Genomic DNA, 13,696 nt, shown 5'->3' on the forward strand with positions numbered 1-13,696 from the left:
CAAGGGCTGGGAATGTAGCCTGGTTGGTAGAGTGCATGCACAAAGCATTGGGTTCATTTCCGGCACTGTGTAAACCAGGTGTGGTGGTTCATGCCTGCAATTCCACCACTTGGGAGGTGAAGAGCAGAGATTCAGAAGGTCAGGTCATCCTTGGCTAGACAGTGAAGTTGAGGCCAGCCTGAGTTGTTACATAACACCCTGCCCCCTCCCTCAAAGATGGCAAACAAACAAGTATTAGAGACCTATACTAACTTGGGCTTTCTTGTTTACTTGATTTTTTTTTTTTTTTTTTTTTTTTTTTTTTTTTGAGACAAGGTCTGGACATGCAGTCCTGACAGCCTGGGACTCCCTATATAGATCAGGCTGGCCTTGAACTCATAGAGATTCGTCTACCTCTCCAGTGCTGTAATTAATGGTATGTACAACCATGCCTAGCAAATCTGCTTTTTACTGGTGAAAACTCAGAAATCCAGTTCCATGTATTATAGCATAAGCAGAGGAGAGAACAGCAATGCTGAGAAGTCATGGCTTGTGCCGTGTGACAATATAAAACCTAACCTATGGGAAGGAGAGGACGCTCTGGGTGCTGATCTGAAACTAGAGCAATTACCCAATGAAAAACAAGCTCTGCACACCAAAAACAGAGAACTCACTTTGCAAAGGCACATAGCCTATCCTACCTGATTCGGTGGACTCAAGAGCCTCAGGAGACTGGATGACACTGGCTAGGACAACTACAAGAAGCTGTGGACAATGTTGTGCACCCAAAAATAACAAAGTGCTTAAGGAATTATTGTATGATGTTAAAAAGCATAGGCTACTGAAATTAGATTGCTTCTAATCACCTGAGGCAAAAACAAAAATTACTTTTCTCTAGGAACACCACATCTTTGTGTAAGACATGCAACTGCACTTGGTTACTCACACAAACTGCTGAGCACCGCCAAGAACACGGGCAGGTTGGGAGCACAACATGCCCAACCACCTACAAAACTCTATCACCCGACTCCATACCCAGGTGCTGACCTAGGAATGGAAATCCTAATGATGTCATCAGAGCTGAAAGGGTGGAAATGACTGCACAATCACCGCAGATGAGCAACGGAAAGCCAGAGAAGTCAAATGACTGGCACAGACTCCCAAGCCAGCACAGCAGGTGGGAGGCTACAGGGCTACTCCAGGGCTCCCTAGCCTTGTCATACACGCTTTGTTCCCGCTCTCCATTGCTACTGCCAAGGGCAGGAGGGGAAACTGCAGGCACGCTGTCTTAGCACTTAAACCGCTTGCCTCCAACACCTTAAGTTGGAGAGTTGGGGAATATTATTTTGAAGTGTGACACTTTTATGTTGCATTTGTTTAACTCTGTGAAGCTATGTTACTGTGCGTGTCTAAAACACCTGATAGTCTAATAAAGAACTAAATGGCCAATACCAAGGCAGGAAAAAGGATAGGTGGGGCTTAGCAGGCTGAGAGAATATATAGAAGGAGAAATCTGGGAAGAGAATAGAAGAGGAGTCAGCCAGAGAAAGAGGAGGACATCAGGGGCCAGCCACCCAGCTACACAACCAGCAACAGAGTAAGAAAGAAAGAAATGTATACAGGAATATAGGAAGTTGAAAGTCCAGAGGCAAAAGACAGATGGGAGAATTTAAGTTAAGGAAAGCTGGCTAGAAACAAGCCAAGCTAAGGCCAGGCATTTATAAGTAAGAATAAGCTTCTGTGTGATTTATTTGGGAGCTGGGTGGCAGCCCCCAAAAGAGACAAAGAGTAAGAAAACAAACAACATTGGAGTCTGCCTGTTCAGTGTCAGAGATTTTTGTTTCATCATTTTTGAGTCTTTCTTCAAGGGCTGATTGCCTCTACCTCAGAGAAACCATATCCAAGGAATCCCTCTCAAACCCAAAAATCCAGGGTTTCACCTTCTGTTTTCAATAACCTAAACAATGTTAGGCCTTAACAAATCTTCAGATTATAATCACAGTGAATTAGCTCTTTCTTTCTTTAGTTTTTTTTTTCCCTAAATTTATTTATTTATTATGTACACAGAAGAGGGTGCCAGATCTCATTACAGATGGTTGTGAGCCACCATGTGGGTGCTGGGAATTGAACTCAGGACCTCTGGAAGAGCAGTCAGTGCTCTTAACCTCTGAGTCATCTCTCCAGCCCGAATTAGCTCTTTCAATCAAGTAACAATTTCATTAAATTACATTTAGGACAGATTTTGTTGTTGTTGTTTTGTTTTTGAAGACAGGGTTTCTCTGTGTATCCCTGGCTGTCCTGTAACTTGCTCTGTAGACCAGGCTGGCCTCAAAAGAGATCTGCTTGCTTCTGCCTCTGCTGGGATTAAAGATGTGTACTACTACTGCCCTCTAGGACAGATGTTAATTAAATCAAGTATTTAAAAATTCTCAAAAATGTAGGAGGGCTGATTGTTGTGGACTATTATTTTAAGGTGTGTTACTTTTGTTTATGTTGCATTTGTTTAACTTTATGAAGCTGTGTTACTGTGCCTGTCAAAAACACTTGATTGACAGGGTGGTAGTGGCGCACATCTTTAATCCCAGCACTGGTAATAGGCTATGGGGGCACAAAAGAAAGAGAAAGGAAATAAGAGAAATGACCCAACTTAGGTTAGGTAGGCAAGCCCTCTTGAGGATATTTAAACAAAGACCTTGCATTTGGGTAGGGCTGACTCAGGACTGGAGGAGGAGCCTGCTGGAGAACCAGGAGGGAGCCTGAGTCCTAGGTACATCTGGTGGGCAGGTAGCACAGACTATGTTGGGAAAAGCAGGTGAAGCAGGCAGATCAGAGTTCCAAGCCTTTAGGTGTGCTTTTAAACACAAGAGGTATTAATCAAAAGTGAATGATGCACACCTTTAATCCCAGCACTGGATGCTGAGGTAGGGAGATTCTATAAGTGAGGCCAGCCTGGTCTACACAGCAAGTTCCAGGCCATCCAAGGCTACACAGTCTCACAGTGAGATTCTTGTCTCAAAAAATGAAAGAGTGAGTTGACTGTGTTTCCAGGTCAGCCTTTGTCCAGAGGGACATGGTTCAAGCACAGGCCAGCCAGGACGCTCTGTCATTCTAGAGAGCAAGGGGGATGGGCAGCCCAAGGTACAGCTACAGAGTTGTGAAAGATAAGAGGAGTCAAAAGGTAATTGAAGAGACTGGGGATTAGTTCAGTGGCAGAACGTGTGCTTATCGAGTGTGAGGCACTAGGTACAATCTCCCAGCACAAGCATAGTAGATAACTTCAAGTACAAGGCTGAGGCAATAGGACTATCCTAAGTTCCAGGCCAACCGGGGTTACATAGTTAGGAATTCCAGGCCAGCACGCATTACATTAAGACTGTCTCCAAAAGGGAGGATGAGGGGTGCTGAGATTTAAGGCAGCTGTCCCATTAATTTAAAACCAAAAAGCAAAATTCTGAATAATGAATAGGCTGAAATTTAGCAGTTAAAAAACTTTCTGTGACCTAGTAACACTTGATTTTTTTTTTTTTTTTTTTTTTTTTTTTTTGGAGACAGGGTTTCTCTGTGTAGTTTTGGTGCCTGTCCTGGATCTCACTCTGTAGACCAGTCTGGCCTCAAACTCACAGAGATCCACCTGGCTCTGCCTCCCCAGTGCTGGGATTAGAGATGTGCACCACCACCACCACCCAGCTACACTTCAATTTTTAAAAGATCACACACCAAGGACCTGGGATCCATTCATGAACATCATTATATTTTAGTTCCCTATTAATATATCAAAAGTAAGCTGTGCGTGTTAGCACACACCTTTAATAAAAAAGCAATCAGGAGGCAAAGGCAGGCAGACCTCTGAGTTCGAGGCCAGCCTGGTCTACAGAATGAGTTTCAGGACAGTCAGGGCCACAGAGATACCCTGTCTCAAAAAACAAACAAACAAACAAAAAACCCAAAACAAAACAAAAAAATGCCAACATTATTTACTTACTTACCCACTCATTTATTTGTTTATTTGTTCATTTGTTTGTGTGTTTGTTTAGTGTGTGTACACACAGGAGCCCAAGCACAGCACAGAGCCATGCGTGGAAGTTTGAGGACAACCTTCTGGAGTTCTTCTCTCCCTCTACAATGTAGGCTCGAGGATCTAACTCAGATCACCAGATTTTACCTGCTCTCCTACGGAGCCATCTTGCTGACCGATCTCTGATACTTTTCTACACCCCCCACCCCACCCCCACTCTGAGACAAGGTCTCACTGTTTAGCTGGCCTAGAGTTCCCGATGTGGAACATGCTGGTCTCCAACTCAAAGAGATCTGCCTGCCTCTGGGATGAAGCTGTGCACCACCATGCCTGGCTTTCCACTTAACTCTTTCTTACTAATTCTCTATCAAGAATAGAAGGCTGCTAAGTAGTAGTGCACATCTGTAACCCTAGCACCCAAAAGGAAGATGCCAGAAGGATTTCCAGTTTGAGGCTAGCTGGGACTACACAGTGAACCCTGACTCAAAAGAAGAAAGAAAAGGGAAGAAAACAGGAGAGGAAGGAGAAGCGAAGAAGGAAGCAGAAGAAAGGAGAGGTATGAATTATTTAAGCCATCAAAACTATCTAGGTTGGCTTGAGGGTATGGCTCAGTGGTATAACATTGGCTAGCATATGCAAGTCCCTGGGTTTAATCTCCAGTAGTCAAAGGGGGGAAAGGAAAAATAAATAAATAAAACAACCCACATACACATTTTAGCTGTTTAACTTTTACTGTATTTATTACCAAGAAATAACCCTTCTATAATTTTCTAATTATATGTTTTATTATATTAATAAATAAAAGATTAAGTTTGTGTTCTGTTTGAGTAAGGGGTCTCATGATGTTACTCAGCCTCAAATGGAAATCACTGATATTCAGCCTCTAGAGTGCCTAAATTCTCCAAAGATAAACAGAATGAAATAAGCACAAACCAAAGAAGAACGTCCGGGCCTGAGAGCCACTAAGCTAATGAATGGTCAATTTTCTCCCAAGATTTAATACTACATACATCAGGCAATAGTCCAAACGTCTCATTTAAACTACATCTCAAATGAAATGTTACAGAAATGAAGAAATACATTTGCCCAGTTTTATTATTGATGTAAAGAAGCCCCCCTTCACTTCCCAGAGAACTTAGGGAGACTAGACTACATAGTCAACAAATGACTAACAGTCAGCTGGGAAGAAAAGAAACTGAATCAAGAATACATGCATGGGAAGTTGTGTGTGTCTCTGCCAAGGCGAGCTAATGAAGAAGGAACAGTTTCTCCAACAGTCTTAGGGAAACTGGATATCCACATACTGGAGAAACGAAGATAGACCCTTATCTCATTCCATCCAAGAAATTTACTGAACATCAAAGACTTGATATGAAGAACCCCCTAAAACTCAACCATAACCTAAAACTCAGTCAGAAGAAAAACAGCCCAATTGAAATCTGGTTAAAAGGTTAGATATTTCAAATGAGCCGGGCAGTAGTGGCGCACGCCTTTAATCCCAGCACTTGGGAGATAGAGTCAGGAGGATCTCTGTGAATTCAAGGCCAGCCTGGTCTACAGAGCAAGATCCAGGACAGGCACCAAAACTACATGGAGAAATCCTGTCTCGAAAGGGAAAAAAAAAAAAAAAAGGATTTAAATGGCACCTCTGCAACCAGTGAGCATCCTTAGCCACAGTGACGACCCCATTAATCAACAGAGTCGCCTCCTCTAGATAGTTCACAGAAATAGAACCACATAAAAACTACTCATGGAAATCATTATGAATGGCAATCAGATACTAACTTTCTCCAGCAGTCTGAAGAAATTCTCCACAGCTCATAAATCCATTCAAAAAACCTGTTCACAGACCTAGGGCAACTACAAATATCTACATTCTACACTTTGTCAACCTCATTTTCTGGACTTCCAAATATAGAGTTGATATCATTTTAGAATCTATCTTCGGTCAAAAGATCTTGAAATGCTTTTCACAAAAAGATAGGAAAATACCTTTGTACATTGTGTATGTGCTGACAACATACCCAAACATACAGTCTTAGAAGCTGGACAAGCCGTGCGCCAGTGGCGCACGCCTTTAATCCCAGCACTCGGGAGGCAGAGCCAGGCGGATCTCTGTGAGTTCGAGGCCAGCCTGGCCTACCAAGTGAGTTCCAGGAAAGGCGCAAAGCTACACAGAGAAACCCTGTCTCGAAAAAAAAAAAAAAAAAAAAAAAAAAAAAAAAAAAAAAAAGAAGCTGGACAAACACAACTCCCATTTTTACAAAGTAAAAACAAAATAACAAAAACAGAACCCTAAAACAGAGGCTTACCAAAGGCTTTAACTACACATTAAGCCTCAGAACTAAGAATCTAAACAGTATCTCTCCTGCAGTCCCAATGAAGTCCTATGCTACCAGGGGACATCAAAGGTGATTTGCATGCATCTGAAAAAGCAAAGGAACTTGGTGGAAATTAACATGACTCTACCTGGAAAATATGTTCCACGCCACCTTAATTTCCATGCAGCATAAATCATCATCTTCCCACCCTAACCTGCTCCTCCTGCCTTCCCCATCACCCAGGTAGGAGTCTGAGCGCCTTCCAGACTTCCTTCTTCTTCCACCTACATATCAGAAGAGCCATGCTGTGGTCCATTTTCTAAAGCACCAGCCTGACTTTCAATCCCTACTGCTCTAGGTCAAATCTTCATCACCTCTGCTCTGAAGCTGCAATACCCCAATGGTTTATCAGCTCAGGGACTACTAATATCTGAGATAGTATGAAATGCCAACTGGCGTCTGTTCAGTTACATTTTGTAGAAGTCATATACCTATTCTTCTGTTTTGTTGAGACAAGGTCTTGCTGGTAGCCTGGTTGGCCTGGTTCTCGATATGTAGCCCAGGTTAGCCTCAAACTCAAATAATCCTTCTGTCTCAGCCTCCCAAGTACTGGGATCACAGGCATCGCAGAAGACAGGCACTATCTATAAAGCCTGGATGTCTTTCTAAAAAGAGTAATTGTTTATCCATTTTCTAGTTTAAATTCCTTACATGCTCTCCACTGCCCATCCAGCCTATAGACACAAACAATAATGTAGCTCTCAATAAACATGCCTTTCCAGCCTGTCTCCCTCCCCACCACTCCCACACACATCCTATGCTCCAGGCATAGTGAACACCCACCACAAAGCAGACAAACGGGTTTAACCTCACATGCCAAGTCCAGATAATTGTAGTGCCTGCCTGAAGCATCCTGCTGAGAACTCAGGAGGCAGCTTATAAACTTAACAGCAAGAAAAGTCATGGCCTATTAGTAAGCCGTGTTTGCTTCTGGCATGGGAAGTGGGTGGCACGACAAATGTCCCAGTGTCTACACGTGTGGCACCTTGGCCTTTGGATACTCCATCATGTCCTCCCACATTTCTAAACCTTTCCACATACATACTTCTGTCTGTATGGACACCACTGCATACTTCATCCTTCACAACTTCCAAACTCAGTCTCCCAGGTAAAACTTGCTTGTGAACAGTCACGAGACAAAGGCAGCCACTCTTTCTCTGGGCTCACAGTTTCTACAGTCTCTAGCCTCTCTCTGAGTCACTGTTCTGTCCCACAGGTGGCTGCTTGTGAGCGTCTACGTGGCTGGTGTACTGCTCCTCTGTGCACCTTCCACATCTAGCAGAGCTCACTTGAAAGACATGCAAATACTGGTGAAATGGGCACATGGAAGTGTTTAACGGGTTCCTCTAATATGGTAAGTACTCGGGCTTTCACTGAAAACCTAAGAAGCCCAAGCCAGCCAGCCCATGTGCGAGGCTGATTACACACTGCCATGACTGTGCTCATCACCTCTCAGAAAACACACACACTGAGGAAGCATACTGGGGGTAGGCAGTAGAGAAAGCAGCAAAAGGAGAAGACAATAGTCCTAATTTTTTAAAAAAGCATTAGCACAAGCAGTGTGAAAGCATGTAAGATTTAAAGTTTTCAGAGGCTAAATATAGGCCCTGAGGTTGTTATGATTATGACTATAATCCCTCCAAATACCACAAATAAAAACACTTATGTGGCTGGTCAGTGGTGGCGCACACCTTTAATCCCAGCACTCAGGAGACACAGGCAGATGGATCTCTGTGAGTTTAAGGACAGCCTGGTCTACAAAGTGAGTTCCAGGACAGCCAGAGCTGTTACACAGAGAAACCCTGTCTCAAAAAAGGGAAGAAAAAAAAAAAAAAAGACAACTAATATAGAAGAGGTGGCAAACAAAATAGTTTATAAAATCCAAATTTCAGTAAGCAGACTAAATGTAAACAAATGTGAACTAGAATTAAAAGTGAGGTTTTAGAGATGGAAGAGTGCTTAGTAGTAGAGGGAATGCCCAGCATATACAAGGTCCTGGGTATGATGCATAACAACTAAAAAAAACAAAACAAAAAAAAACAAAAAACCTTTTAATTAGATTTATTTTTTAAGTGTCATTCCTAAACAATCGTATAGAAAGGTACAAATAACTTTTAGTGCAAAAATAACTTGGTAAACACTGTCTTGAGCCAACTACCAGAACATCAATGTTACCTGGGATGTCATGTGCTCAGATATGATGTAAGAAGATGAGACCGCCACCACTCTGGTATTCTCCCCAAACCTACAGCCCTGTCTAGTCACGAAAACACAAGCAAAGCCAAACTTGTGAAAAACTCCCATAGATTCCAAGAGACTGGGGACATGGTATGTAAATACAAGATGCACTTCCTGTTCACTACTGGTGGCCTTTCTTCTTTCTTCATTTTGTTTTGGGCTGTTGTTATGTAGCCCTGGCTGGCCTGAAATTTGCTATGTAGATGGGATGGCCTTGAACTAGAGCTCCGTCCACCTCTGCCTCCTGAGTACTGATACAGGAGACAGATGGGGACTGTTTCTATGTTACAGATGCTATGACACAGAAAAATGCTTCGGAGGTGACAAAACAGGGGGACTGACTGGCCTGCTGTGTTCTATTCTCTCTGGGCATGCTCTCTCAATCTCTAACTATGTAGCCCATGCTGTTCTTGAACCTTTGGCAATCCTCCTGTCTCAACCTGAATCCTGGGATTTCAGATATGTGAGTCACCATGCATGCAGAGTATTAAGTAGCCTGTCAACATACAATCATTGGTAAATGTATGTGAGTTTTTTCTCTTTCTTCTGTTCAGTGAAAACTCTTTTTTTTTTTTTTTTTTTTTAGACAGGGTTTCTCTGTGTAGTTTTGGTGCCTGTCCTGGAACTTGCTCTGCAAGACCAGGCTGTCCTCAAACTCACAAAGATCGGCCTGGCTCTGCCTCCCCAGTGCTGGGATTAATGGCGTGGGCCACCACTGCCTAGCTTCAGTGAAAATTCTTAAGCTAATCTTTTTTTTTTTTAACAGAGTTCAAACTTAAGTATCAATATCTGAATACGATCAAAGTATTTACATCCCTTGGCACAGGCAGAAACACAGAAAACTACAAAGTATCATTCCCAAATTTCTCCCCAGAATGCTGTGGCTATTTGGAGATAATCCAACACAGTAAGTATCTGAGGAGTAAACTGAAGTTGAAAGTGACAGCAATTTTATCCAATCAGTTTTCATTTTGCAAATGAGCATTTCAGCATGTGATTAAACCTTCCTGGAAAGAGACTAGATGAGTAAGAGGCTTGACATTTAAGCAGTATTAACTTCAGGGTAAATTCACCACTGTATTTACATTTTTTTTTTCTTCTTACAGCTATTTGTTTAAACTGCACTGGAAACCAGAATACTGCCTGCACAAATATAAATTCAAGATATGTTTGTTAAACTGAACTAGCCTGACACATGCAACAAAGATGACTCTTTCTTATTCTTGTGATCAATAATGTATTTTGGCAGTCCGTAATTCCACCACTGACTCGCAGACATCTCCCTTGGACTCACACACATATACTCTTACACAGACAGCTGATAGTAATCAAGCTATGAACACTCAAGAAACAAAGAAGAGTGGACTAGACTATTCTGAAGCCCGTTTTCACTGTGTCCACCTTTTCTACAGACACTGTTTCTTTACAATCAAATACCCACTCTCCTCACATTAGCTTGAACCGTGCGGGGAAGCCTGACTGATCATACCCTCTTTTCACATCCCAAACAAAGCCTGAATGTTCCCTATACCAAAAACCATGCCTGAGGGATCCTCTCATCAGTATGCACACAGCCTTCACTGTTACTCCCAGGAAAACCTATCTTGCTACCACCCTTCAGGTTCTTTAAAATCAAGATGGGGCCACAAGTTTTAAAACATTCTTCATGCATCTAAAGCTAAAGGTGCATCAAAATTTTGGAACCAGAGTTGAAATTGACTGCTGTCTAATGAGTATTGAAATACTGAATGGCTGATGGGACCATCTGGGTTTCTCATCTCTAATATGACACAGTTAACATTTCTTTGTGACATCTCAGACAAATAAACATTTTAACCTCAGAAAGAGCTAATCTAAATTTCACTGGTTGCAACTCTTTCTTTTATTTTTAATACAACTCGGCAAGATAAAATTATGTTTATATTGTCGGGCATTGTTTCCACACATACATCAGACACACCAAAAAATAAATAGAAACTACATAGGCAAAGGGGAAAAAAATAAACCTTTATCTCTGGGGTTTTTAACACTATCTCATACAAACCTACTACTTACAACACAATGAGGTAAATATACAAAAGAAGGTTTCTGGAACGCGTGGAATAAGATTGGGGTTTTCTGTTGATGCTGACAAGTTTTTTCTTTCCCTTTGAGATTATAATGAACATGGTCACACCACAAGGAAAGTCAGAAGTAGGACAGGGAACGTTCTACTGTATTCAGTCGGGAACTAAATCAGAAAAGCATGTGAGGCGCTCTTTTTCCTGATGAGATTCAATGGAGCAATACTGGTGGGCAAGAGCTACGGCACTCATTCATTCAACTCAACAGCACCATGAACAGAGAGACAGGTGAAGAATTCTGACTTAAGGGTAACAGCCACAGTCCTGGGTATCACCCATCAACTACGAACAACACTTCTCAGCCAGGACTACTCGGTGGCAGAGCTGACAATGTCTGAAGACCTTTTTTAAATTACTTTTTCTTAAATTTATTTTATGTGTACGAATGTCTTGCTGACATGTATATATGCACCATGGGTTTTTTTTGTTGTGTGTGTGTGTGTGTGTGTGTGTGTGTGTGTGTGTGTGTTGCACTTGGAGGTCAGGAGAGGGCATCAGATCCCCTAGAACTGGAGTTTTAGATGGTTTTGAATCTTCACTTAGGTGGGAATGGAACCCAGGTCCTCGGCCAGAACAAGTGCTCTAAATCACTGAGCCATCTCTCCAGTCCCCAGTCCAAAGACTGCCTGGCATCTAAAGATCTTCTACTGCCATACATCATAGCACACGCCTTTAATCCCAGCACTCGGGAGACAGAGGCAGGAGGATCGTTGTGAGTTCAGAACAGCCAGAGCTACATAGAGAGACCTTATCTCAAAATAAATAAATCAGTATCTTTTATTGTCACAGTGGGAAAAAGGGGGTTATTGTTAACCAGTGGTAGAGTTCTGAGATATTGCAAAGAGAAATGTGGCACACAAGACAGCCCACAACAGGGAATTATTTGGCTCAAAATGTCAATGGTGTTGAGATTAAGAGACATCTGTCCTGGACATCTGTCCCAATTTTTAGTGAAGAGTTTTTTACAACTGTTAGACAAAAGACATCGTGGTGGTGTGAGAGGACCACAGAGGGAAGACTGAATCTGTGAGTCATGTCATTATTGCATACACTGCCCAGATTTAAAAAGAAAAAAAAGAGATACTGATTTCCCACAGCATCCTGGACATTTGAAGACTGGGGGACTTTCTTGACGTCATTCGGCTCCGAAGGAGAGGAGTCAAACAAAATCTGTCACTTCTCAAAGCTGTGACGCTTAGACCTGGGTTTGAGTCAGAGTTTACCAGTTTGACTTTGAACACGTCACTGGACTTCTCTAAACCTCTACTTGGAAAAGAAATGAGCTGAGGATGAAGCTCCTGGCTGTAATCCCAGCACTTGAGGGGCAGGAGGACTGTCACAAGTTAAAGGTCAGCCTGGGCTATTCAAGGTGAGTTACAGGCCACCAGCCTGGGTTAGAAAATGAAGTCCTGAAGTGGGGTATGGTGGCTTTAGCCTTTAATCCCAGCAGAGGCAGGTAAATTTGTGAGTTCAAGGCCACTCAGGACTACATAGTGAGACCCTGTATCCAAAAAAAAACAAAAACAAAAAACAAAAAACAGAAATTTACCCCGTACTAAACTACTAATTACTTCCCCCCCCCCCCCAGAGTCCAGGGCAGGTAACCATAGGCATTACTAATCACTTATTAAAAACAAGATTTAAAGCTGGGCATGATAGCACACATCTGTAATCCAAGCACTTGAACTTGGGATGTTGTAGGCAGGAAGATCAAGAGTTTAAGGCCAGGCCCTGTTTCATGGAATATTTGAGACCTAACCAGGTTACAGGAGACCCTGTCTTAAACAAAAATCAAGATGAAATGTTTAAAGACACATATTTTCCATAACCAAGAATCTACTCTTAAATCCCAGGAGGAAATAAGCTAATATAACAACATTTGAAAATGGACAACCTTAAATATTTTTATCAAAAACTTTTTTCACACAATGTATTTTTATTCTAACTTTCCCCTCCTTTCATCCCTAACTATTTTAACCAGAATATATAACCCTGAGATGCTCCAGAGTCTCAACTACTCTGACTAAGTCCTCTTTGTATCTGGTAGCAGAGGTCATGAACTGGGATAGGAGAAAGAAGATGGTTATGAATCCAGTACAAAGGAGGATGTGGTGTCCCATGCCAACGAGCCTAGCATCTGGTGGGGGAAGGCACAAGAAGCGAGAGTTCAAGAACAGCTTCAGCTACAGTGCCGAAGACTTAGTCCCAAAAAATGTAAAAATGAAAATAAATCAGAGGGTGGGTGAGATGGCTCAGTGGGTAAAGAGCCAGCCTCACAAACCAGGCAACCCAAGTTTGACCCCCAGAACCGGTTTAAAGGTAGAACAGGTGCCACCACGTTGCCCTCTGACCTGCCCAAGTATGGCGGCAAGTGTCTCCCCCCCCCCACACATACACACACATATCATGCACACAATAATAAAAATTTGAAAATAACTTCAAAAAACCCACTGTAGTTTCTGGTTAACATCTATTTACTGTTGAAGTGTATTATTGCCATATCAATGATGTAAAAACTCATTCATTTCAACATTCCAACAAGAGTTACAAGAAATCACTCCCAAACAATCTATTCCCAAACAATCTATCAGTCTCTGATAAATAGTCAAAACACTTCTGGGGTCAAGTTCTTCAACAGTCCTTGATACACCATACAACCAGGCCTGTTCTTTCAATACGACCAAAGATTCTTCTCAAGTGAGGTTGCACACACACTCTCCTCTTCACACAGTTTGGGACCAAGACAAAGCCTCCTTGTTTTGACAAAATTATCTTTTCATGGCATCTTATAAATAAATTACAACTGAAATTGTAGTCTGCTATGGCCCAGTCTAAAATCAAGCAACAGATCAAATCAACGTTTGAAGGGAGAAAAAAAAGAGAGATTCAAAAAAAGCCAGCTTTAAATATCATTCAAGGTACACGTGTATCACAACGTCACACAGTATTCCGAAAATAGT

The 13,696-nt window shown here is 42.1% G+C and overlaps 1 protein-coding gene across 6 annotated transcripts in view; it reads right to left on the reverse strand.

Moving 5' to 3' along the window:
* Nucleotides 1–13,696, reverse strand: part of Spire1 (spire type actin nucleation factor 1) — a 114,675-nt gene that overhangs the window by 99,750 nt on the left and 1,229 nt on the right. The gene's annotated exons all lie outside the window — the stretch shown is intronic.

Source organism: Peromyscus maniculatus, chromosome 19 (assembly GCF_049852395.1).
Source record: "Peromyscus maniculatus bairdii isolate BWxNUB_F1_BW_parent chromosome 19, HU_Pman_BW_mat_3.1, whole genome shotgun sequence".
Classification (NCBI taxonomy): Eukaryota; Metazoa; Chordata; class Mammalia; order Rodentia; family Cricetidae; genus Peromyscus; species Peromyscus maniculatus.